Raw genomic sequence first — 9,707 nt, 5'->3', positions numbered from 1 at the left:
TATATTTTGAAATAATCTTGGTTCAAAACTTTTGTCTTGGGATGAACATAACAACTGACACTCAAGTAAACCGTGTGGGGTTCATAGAGCTTATCACCCACTCAACCAAGGAAGCCAAAACATTCAAAGCAATTTACTTGGAAGACGTCTACAGTACTGCCCGACCCACTTTAATTATGAACAAGAAAACCTAACTTGCGGCTTACCGGAGGAAAGTTTCATCATGCATAAAGAAACTTTGCGATCCTCGTTCAATTCCCTGCTTGCTTCCTGCTACATTCTCAAGCTTTTCTTCTCGAGGTAGGTCGCAGGGGTGGAGATCCCATAGATGGCATCTTCGACCTATTGCTCTCGATCTTCCCATCGGCTTACTACTAGGATGAGAAGATACAACTACCTGTTTAATGATACTGCTCCGTTCCGAACCCCACTTGCATCAAGGGCAGAACGGAGACTCCCAACCCTATGTTTTGTGAGTGCTTTGTGGGTTCCTCTACGTTGTGACTACGTTCTTCCTAGCTTGAGTTTTGGTAACCGGTGAGTTGCAGCGATGGTAGAAAGTAAGGCAAGAGCGGCCTAGTTTGTTGCCGAGCAAGAGCAGACGGATTTTCACAGTAGCTGCACTTCACCTGTCTACAGCACCGAGTAACTTATGGTCTGCTGCGGGCAGGCTGCACCTTGGTTGGTGTGGACGGGCTTCCGTCGTTTGCATTGTCATGGCGCTACTCCCGTGGCGATAACTTTTTACAATGAACATCAAACCTCATGACAAGTTTTATACTTAAACCTGCCGTGGTATTGAAGGTGAAGAACTTTGAAGGCGTCTAAGACAACCCCTAAAGAAATGTCAGTCGTATCATTGGAGCAAGCATTAGAAAGGGCATCATATTGACTTGACCATAAGCGCTTTCCTGACATTGAGAGGTTAAGCTCGCAAAAAAAAAAAGAGCGATGACTTGACGACGACGAACAGTGTTAAATAGCGCGTAAAATCTTTTTCTTCAGTACCGCATGTGTCTAATGGAAATTCGTTTGAGGCGCCATATTGACATAAAATGACAAACCCGGACTTCTCCCGGTAATTCATTGCAAAGCACTTAATACACTTGCCCAAAGAAAAAAAAGCCTCTTGGGACGCTATAGATTTCTTTTGAGATCTTTTGGGAGGGGTCCGTGGCTAAGGAATCGTAGAGCCTTTCTCGGCTGGGGAATCTGCTTTTATAGGGAGAATAACATCTTGGTATTGGATTCTTCTTCCTTCTCCTATGCACACGTTATTAAACTTTCTTTTCGCTAAAAAAAACTTTTGTAAATCATATTTATCAAATTACATTAGCTTCTCCGAGGGAATCAACATATCTTTTTTCTTCCAAAGAACCAACATGTCTTTTCTCAACTTGCAGACCTTATTAATGTTGAAAGATTAAACAGTCAGAACTACTCTCTGAATTGAGAAATGTTATCTATACATTTTTTATTGTCATGACTAGGGCGACAAGTAGACTTCGTCCATGTCAATTATGAGCCTCCCCCATCGCCTTTAAATATCAAACATACCTCTCTCTCTCTCTCTCTCTTTCCCATCTTTTCTCTCCCCCCTGTGCTCTACCATGTCTCAGCTACCCATCCTCTTTGCCTTCCTCCTCCTGGCCTTCATTCCTTGCTCCACCTCCCTTACAAGCACCTTCAATTTCTCTTCCTTCACTAAAGCCCAAAACGTAACGTATTCTGGCGATGCCTTCGTCAACTCGGAGGGCAACCTAGACCTCACTTCCACGGCTATTAACAAGAACTCAACAAGCAGCGCCGGTTGGGCCGTCTATGACAACACAATCATCCTTTATGATGCCGGCGCTGGATTTTCGGCGGACTTCCAAAGCAATTTCAGCTTCGAAATCTTCCCCTTGGGCGCCAACTGCAAAGGCGACGGCCTCGCCTTCTTCATGGCGCCTGAAAACTGGACTCACAATGCGGAAAACAATGGTTACGGTCTTGGGATCTTCAACAAAAGCTCCGTCGCAAACAACAGCCAAATGATCGCTGTAGAATTTGACACGTACGCGAACTATTTTGATCCCAGTGGGAATCATATGGGGATCGATATCGGCTCCTTCAACTCCAGCACCACTGTCAATTGGGAGCCCAGCATGGAAAATTCTTTGAACGCAACTGCCCTCATCCAGTACAACTCGATAACAGGGAACCTCAGCACGCATTTGATGGACCGAGATCGCAGCCTCCAATGGAGCACATCCTTGGACGTCAACCTCAGGACCGTCCTCCCAGGGAAAGTCGTCATGGGCTTCTCTGCATCAACAGGGCTATGCAGCGAAGGCCATCGGGTAAAGAGTTGGAGTTTCTCAGTGACTGTCCCCGACCGGACGCCATCTCCAGCCCCCAACTGGCATCCAGCCCCCAACTGGCAGCCAAGCTTGACGGGTTCGCAAAATAAGACCGTCATCATCCTGGTGGCGTGTTTGGTTCCTCTTGTTATAGTTGTTGTAGTGATAATCATTCTTTTCATGAGAAGGAGGAAAAATGAAAAGGTAGAATTGAAGGAAGAGGAAGAAGAGCAGATGATTTCGCGGACATGACCATGAATTTCGAGACAGGGCCCAGAAAATTCAGATATGGGGAGCTCGCTGCAGCTACTAACGACTTCAATGAAAGAGAAAAGCTTGGGCAAGGGGGATTTGGTGGTGTGTACCGTGGTACCTTGGGGGACACAAAGGAGGTGGTGGCGGTGAAGCGGTTTTCTAAAGGGTCGAGCCAGGGCAAGAAAGAGTATGTGGCGGAGGTAACTGTGATCAGCAGGTTGCGCCACCGTAACCTCGTGAGGCTGATTGGCTGGTGCCACAAGCGAGGCGAGTTCTTGCTTGTCTACTAATATATGGAGGGTGGCAGTTTGGATTTACATCTCTTCAGCTCAAAAGCTAGCCCAGTCTTGCCTTGGGCTCAGCGCAAGAAGGTGGCACTCGGCCTGGCATCCGCAGTTCTTTACCTACATGAAGAGTGGGAGGAATGTGTTGTTCACCGTGATATCAAGTTGAGCAACGTGATGGTCGACTCTGAGTTCAATGCTCGTCTTGGTGACTTTGGGCTGGCTCGACTCACAAATCATGGGTTTGCTGCGAGGACGACAATGGTTGCTGGAACTGTGGGTTACTTGGCACCAGAGTGCGTGATCACAGGCAAATTCAGCACACAGAGCGACGTGTACAGCTTTCGGAGTGGTACTACTTGAAATCGCAACTGGTCGGAGGGCCATTCGCCCAATCGGAGTGAAAGAGGCACGTCTGGTGGAGTGGATTTGGGAGTTGTATGGGGTCGGTTCTCTCTTCACTGCAGTCGACGAGAGGTTGGGATCAGAATTCAATCAACAGGAGATGGAAAGGATGATGGTGGTGGGTCTGTGGTGTGTTCACCCTGACCCTGAGAGGAGACCGACGATTAGGGAGGCGATTAAAGCGTTGAGCTTGCAAGCCGATGTACCAAGCCTCCCACAAAAGATGCCGATGCCATTCTACGCGGCACCTCCCATCAATGGGTTAAGTTCTTTGTTTACGAGCAGTAGCAGTGGAACGACAGCGACAACAACGTCGACGTCGACAACAGTCTCATCGACGGAGTCAGCAGAGATAGCTCTATTGAAGTCACAAGGGTAGCTGTTTTGGACGAGTTTCTGAGAAAAATGGCACTGCCTCACCATGCATGTGGTTTACAGGTGTTGTGTTCTTGATATTTATTGTGTTCTTTTTGTTTTCTTCTTCCCAAATTTTACCACATCGGTGACGCTTCTTACCGGATATTGTTTTAATGCATCTTTCCAGTTGATCGGCCAAATCTGATCTATGTATTTTAATAGCAAAAGCAAAATCAAATCAGGATCACTAAGCTTGTTAAACATGCATCTATAAGCTCCTGGATCAACAATCAGCAAGTATGAAACACGCAGATAAACATCATCCATGACCCAGTTATGAGAAAATACTTACAAAAGAAAACTCTAAAATTTTTATTCATTTGTTGGATGTTAGGTAAGAAGAAGACGAGTGACGAGAGAGAGAGAGAGAGGGAGAGAGAGGAAATAGATTATTAAATCTCACACCTGCTACCCGCCACGATACAAGGACTTAATGATTCCGGTGAACAAGAGACCTAGCGGGATATCATAATAACATTATGAACATGGTCAGGGAAATTGTTTGAGCAAAACAAAGTTAGGAAACATGACAACTAACAACTTAACATCAATACTGAAACTTGTGTTACGAGGTACCTTTTTTAAAGGACACTTGTTCTTGTGGGATTCCATAGACTCGGGCCTCTTGTCTGGTACTAAGAATTAGAACAATTAACAACTTTTTTTTATAAATTCTTGAAGATTTCTCACAAATTTTAATACGCAACTAAACATGAGGTGTCACAGTTCAGCACAGAATTTGGGTATAAAAATCTGACGACTTTCATTTGGTGGTTTACACGATCATCTATCTGCCAGACTAGTTAGTCAAAACAAAAGAAAAGAAAAGAAAAAAAGAAAGTGAATCGGTGGGTGCCGTTTTCACTTCTGAAAGGGGATGGCTAATGCTTGTAAAAGGTTAAGTTTGGGAACATTGAGAAACTAAGCCAACTTTTGAGTCGAACGGTTGATGCTCTTAAAGGCTCATTATGCCCCACCATAGGTTCACTGAAATTTCAAGCATTCTCTCACAGAGTCAAAACCTTTATGTTTGAGCTCGAGCAAAGACCAAATTTACTGCAATAAACACGCAGTCAGAATTTCATCTAATTTTGTTTTTTCTTTTTTCATTTTTGCAAGCAAATACTTTTTCTCAACCGGGTGAAGACTATCGCAGACACCCTCCGAGTTGCATATAATGCTGTACCAAACTCCGATTTTGTTCAAATTACGTTAATTAATGGGCTGCCCTCATGAATACAAAAGTTTCGTAACTTCTTGCGCCTCGAATTACTAAGAAATCGATGTGCAATAATAAGTGGACATCGAGATTTTGAAGAGCTCCTTAAAAAAATCATGTCTACTGTGTTCTAAGTGCTATTATCTTTAGATTTGTGCACCCGTTTTTCATTTTGTTTTCCTAACATGAAGTATTACTGCCCCGTTTTGAAGTGAAAAAGGACACCGTCCAATTAACCGAACTGTTTGGTGACTAGTCCAGGGATTATCAGCATGGTTGAATCCATTCTGATTTGCCCATTCTTTGGGAGATAGATTATCATAGCAAACCACAGATAGATCCAAATCCACCTTATTTTGGAATATAATGAGATTTAATAGTTCGTTTTGAGTTCCTTTTTATGTTTTGGATTTTGTTTGGTTATAAGGACCTTAATGCTGATCTGGAATGTAAATATCTATAAACTAGATCCATATTTGTGTAACTACACATGGATCTAGTTAATTTTTAATACTTGTAAATAGATCGAGATCCACAATCCATCCCTTCATCTATATAAAAGAAGTTGGTTCATTTTGTCGGGGGAGTTGAATGTTGAAGGAAATGAAATGCAAGCTCTTTCTTGGTTTTCTTGGTTCTTCCCATTTGCATGAAGAAGTTACTTGCTCTTTTTCTCTGGCGTTCTTCCTTTTAGTAAGTTTTAATTAGTGTTAAGCATAGTTTTAGCTTAGTCGTGAATGCAGTCGGATTAAGATCCACTAATCATGATCTTTCTTGCATCAGGCAATGTACCCACTTTTCCTTCCAAAACAACAAGGCTTCCTTTCCAACGTTCCATTTAACTTGTCCTCCACCTTAGCCCTCACTTTCTTTAGGCTCTTAAAGAACCGGGAAGCACAGCTGCTGCTTCTTTGAAGAGTAAAAAAACTATGATTAGCCAAGTATTTTCTCCTAAATGTCTGATGGGGAAAGTTTTAATCTGACAACCAATTGTTGCAGCAAATTATTCTACCAGCTCACTACTGCTTTGAAAAACCATCAAAGAAGAATTGGCAGCATGAATGGCTAAACCTGATGAGCCACCCAACCGACCAAGAGCGTCCAACAGTTCCGAACTGAATCATTCCCTGTTCCACCCCCTCCAAAATAAATTGTTGTCTGCAAAGGAGAGAAATCCTGGACATTCCCGACCCAAGGGATCCAATGAACTTTAAATAGGCCTCTCTCGATGTTAACCTTGGGAGCTCGAGCCAAAACCTCCGTCGCCACCGAAAACAGATACGGAGACGCTGGATCCCCTTGCCAACGCATCTCCTGAGATCCGTATAGCTCCAACCTGACCATTAAAAGGATACAGGCGCAGAACAATGGTGAACATCTGATCTCATGGTCAAAACAACCATAGATTAATCTGCCTGGAATCCACATCTGTGGATGGCTGCGGATTTTGCAAAAAATTAAAGCTCCTGCCCTTTTAGATTGGATATATATGGATTTCAACCGAGAAGAGGAGTCAATTTGTCTCAACAACTAAATGGAATTGGCGATCTCATTAATGAAGCATGCATCTAGCTAGCGTCTGAATTGGAGCTTGGAGAAGGTCATCATCAGTTCAATCATCAAAGAATTGTGGAATGAATCGGGAACGAAATAAAATGGCAAGAAGAGATAAAAAGTGCATGGGTTGTCTTTTGGATGATAATGCCTTTTTTTCCAACCCATGTGCGCCGGTCTCTTTCAAATTTTACTGTTCTATTTTTAGATTCAACTTAAGTTGCGTCGAGGAATACTAACGTTATTTGACCCTTAACTCTCACTCTCACTCTCACTCTCTCTCTATCTCTTTTATTGTCTAAACTTTTACTGTTTTATTTACTTTTTTTTTTTTAAATGCTTTGACGTAGAAAATATTTAAAATAATTTCTAAATTCAAATGGAGAGTTGGAACAGGCATTATCATCGTAAAGCTCTTCCATTGGAATATGAGCTAACAGCTAACGGCCGGCGGTTGCGTCTTATTTTAAGAATGGAGAGCAAGTAGTCTCATTGGAAGAGGAGAATATTATCTTAAGGCATGTCCTTTCAACTTTGCCTCACTATTGGAGTCTAGTTTTTAAAATTCCTGAACAGATTGTTAAAAGAATACCGAATTTATGACTCGAAAAAGCCACATTTGATCAGCTGAAGCAACATATGCTTTCCAAAGAAACAGGGGAGAGTTGGTCTTCGCAGATTAGTTGGTAGTTGGTACTGGTAAGGCTGCTCTCATTTTATGTTGTGTATAGAGATCTTACTAGGCACTCTAACTAGGCTACTTTTATTCGTCATAAATATCTTAAAAGAAATAGCATGTGGATTGAATAACATTTGAAAGAGCTCAGTTGTGTGGAGATGATGGCAATTTTGCTAACTTCTGGGAGGACTGCAGTCACCAAGTTCTAAAATGTAGAATTCCTGAATCCCTTTACTCTCTGTTCCAAGGAACTTTTTTTCACATCTATTCAAAAAATGTGTTGCAGGACAATGGGGAGGGTGTTTTCTCTATTCAGAATGTTGGAGTTAACTGTCAAGTACCCAGATTAGACATTACGAAGGTAGACTGGCTAATTTGGGACCAATATCTGTTGGGAGAGACTAATAAAGAAGCATTTGGGAGGTAGACGTCGTGTGAATAGTGAATGATGGAGAATTCATGTATGTGATAGGATAAAGATGCAAGAGCCTGCTGGACAGTGTATGTAGGTTGTGAAGGTAGATTGCAGACGTGCTTGAATCAAACATCTAGGTTTTAGTTTGGCATCCCAATGTCCCCTTTGTAAGGCGGCAGGGAAAGATGAAATGCATCTCTCTTCTTCCAATGCCCTGTTTCACAAAGATTGTGGAAGAGAATGGGAGAATATTTTGAGCAAAAATGGAAAGCAAGCAGCAGCAGCAGCATCAAGCAGGGTTTGCTCTGGTAGTGTGGAAGAAAGATTCCGAACAAAATTCTATACAATTGCTGGAAAAAATTGTTATCAGATAGGCGTTGGGTATATTTGGTGGTTGGGAAATCGCTTCAGGCACGAATGACTTAAATATGCTCATTTTGCTGCAAGGTATATCTGAACCACTGCAAGGAAACATTCAATGCTCTCAATTTCTGGGAAGAAGGGTATGAGAGTATAGGAGGATGACTGTTCACAAGATGCATTTGGGGGGACTGGTCATGCGATAATCGGCATGGAGTTAATGTACATGCATTTCAGCGAGGTTGTAAATGGAAGTCAAGACACTACAGGGTGATTAAGCTTTGAGATGGCACTTATCCTCCAGCTATAGTCAGGTGGGATGAGAATTAATTGCAGGTATAGCAGGGAAGACTGAATGCTTTAGCAGGTGTGTTTAAGGCGATTCAGGAAGACATTAATGAAAAGATATGGTCAGTTGGTATATTAATAGAAGCTAATGACAAAAGTGGGTGCAAAAGATTGACAAGATACGTGGAAAGAGTCATAATAACCAAATATTCCAACCTTATACGAAAGTTTTTTTGTCGAATTCAGGTCAGCAGGAGGAGACCCGTGTGTGGATGGAGAGTAGCAATGTAGAATGGAGCCCATTCCTAGTCATTCGTAGTAATGCTTAGGCCATCAGCCACCCATTTTGTATTTTGTTTATGTAAATATGATTTGGAGGGGGCTTATCCCCCAGCAGCTTTTTCTGTTGTCAATAACCACAAATCTGCAGGTTGCCAATTCGATTCCTGTTGGTATTAATCTAAAGAGCCTTTTGTAGTGAAGTACCGCGCCAAATTAAAGGTGCACTATTTCCATGCTCAACTCTCCATGCATCCTAAAGCAGAACGAAAGGGGGATATTTCCACCGGTTGGGTATCGCCTCCCACAAGGGAGTGGATGAATAACTTCTTAATATTGAACGTGCCAACAATCAAAGTCACTATGATAAAAAATATTTGTTTTCGAACTTGTACTCAAACTAGCTACGCATTGTCTGGATTAGCTGACCAACTCCTATGGACCTGGCTTTGAACTTAAATCCAACAAATCTTCAAAACTTGATAGACCAAGAGCAAGAGTGAGATAAATGATCTCTTGACTCCTTTTCTCTGAGGCATTAACTGAACCTATTAGTGATAAATATTCCTTTCCTCTTCAATTTGTCTTGCGTTCCATGGCTGACATGTATAGGACCGCTGGCTCTGTTAGAAAAACAGAGGTTATTGAGAGAGAGAGACTATTTTTACGTGCTCCGGTGAGAAGGCACATACGTCCACGAGGGTTTCTTCACCACACACGGTGGGAAGGTTCCTTTCAGAATTTATATAGTACACCTCAAGTCTCTCCTCTATTTTAGGAGAGGTTACATTCTTACCATGATTAATTCTATAGCTGACGTTTTTGATTTGTGTTTGTCATTATCCTCCTTTGTAACAGTAATTTGATTGCTCTTATCATCTTTGGACGCAATCTGCAGCCTGGCCGGTTCGTCATCTGATTTCTTGTTAAATTGGTTACTTTCTTGATTATTGCCTTTAGCTGTAACTGTAGCTGGATTCCTTGGAACGTCTTCCTTGACTGTAGCTGATGCAATCGTCCTCTGAGTGATTGTTGGTAAGTCTTGTTGGTGAGCTGTTACAGTTTCAGGCTCCTCCTTGGATGGGCTTTGTTCCACAACCCCACACGTCCGAAACCACCACCTCCCTGACGTCCTTCCCTTCAAGTCGAGCAAAAGTCTGTCTGCACTTAGAAATCTGAGGTCTGTCAATTACCTCCTGGCCATGTAGCT

At 42.5% G+C, this 9,707-nt stretch overlaps 1 pseudogene; it reads left to right on the top strand.

The window, feature by feature from the left end:
• Positions 1 to 1,609: 1,609 nt before the first annotated feature.
• On the top strand, positions 1,610 to 3,665 carry LOC116260630 (L-type lectin-domain containing receptor kinase IX.1-like; annotated as a pseudogene).
• The last annotated feature ends 6,042 nt before the right edge of the window (positions 3,666 to 9,707 follow it).

This window comes from Nymphaea colorata, chromosome 9 (assembly GCF_008831285.2).
Source record: "Nymphaea colorata isolate Beijing-Zhang1983 chromosome 9, ASM883128v2, whole genome shotgun sequence".
Classification (NCBI taxonomy): domain Eukaryota; kingdom Viridiplantae; phylum Streptophyta; class Magnoliopsida; order Nymphaeales; family Nymphaeaceae; genus Nymphaea; species Nymphaea colorata.
The sequence above is the reverse complement of the archived record's forward strand: the minus strand, read 5'-3'. Positions and strand labels throughout refer to the sequence as shown.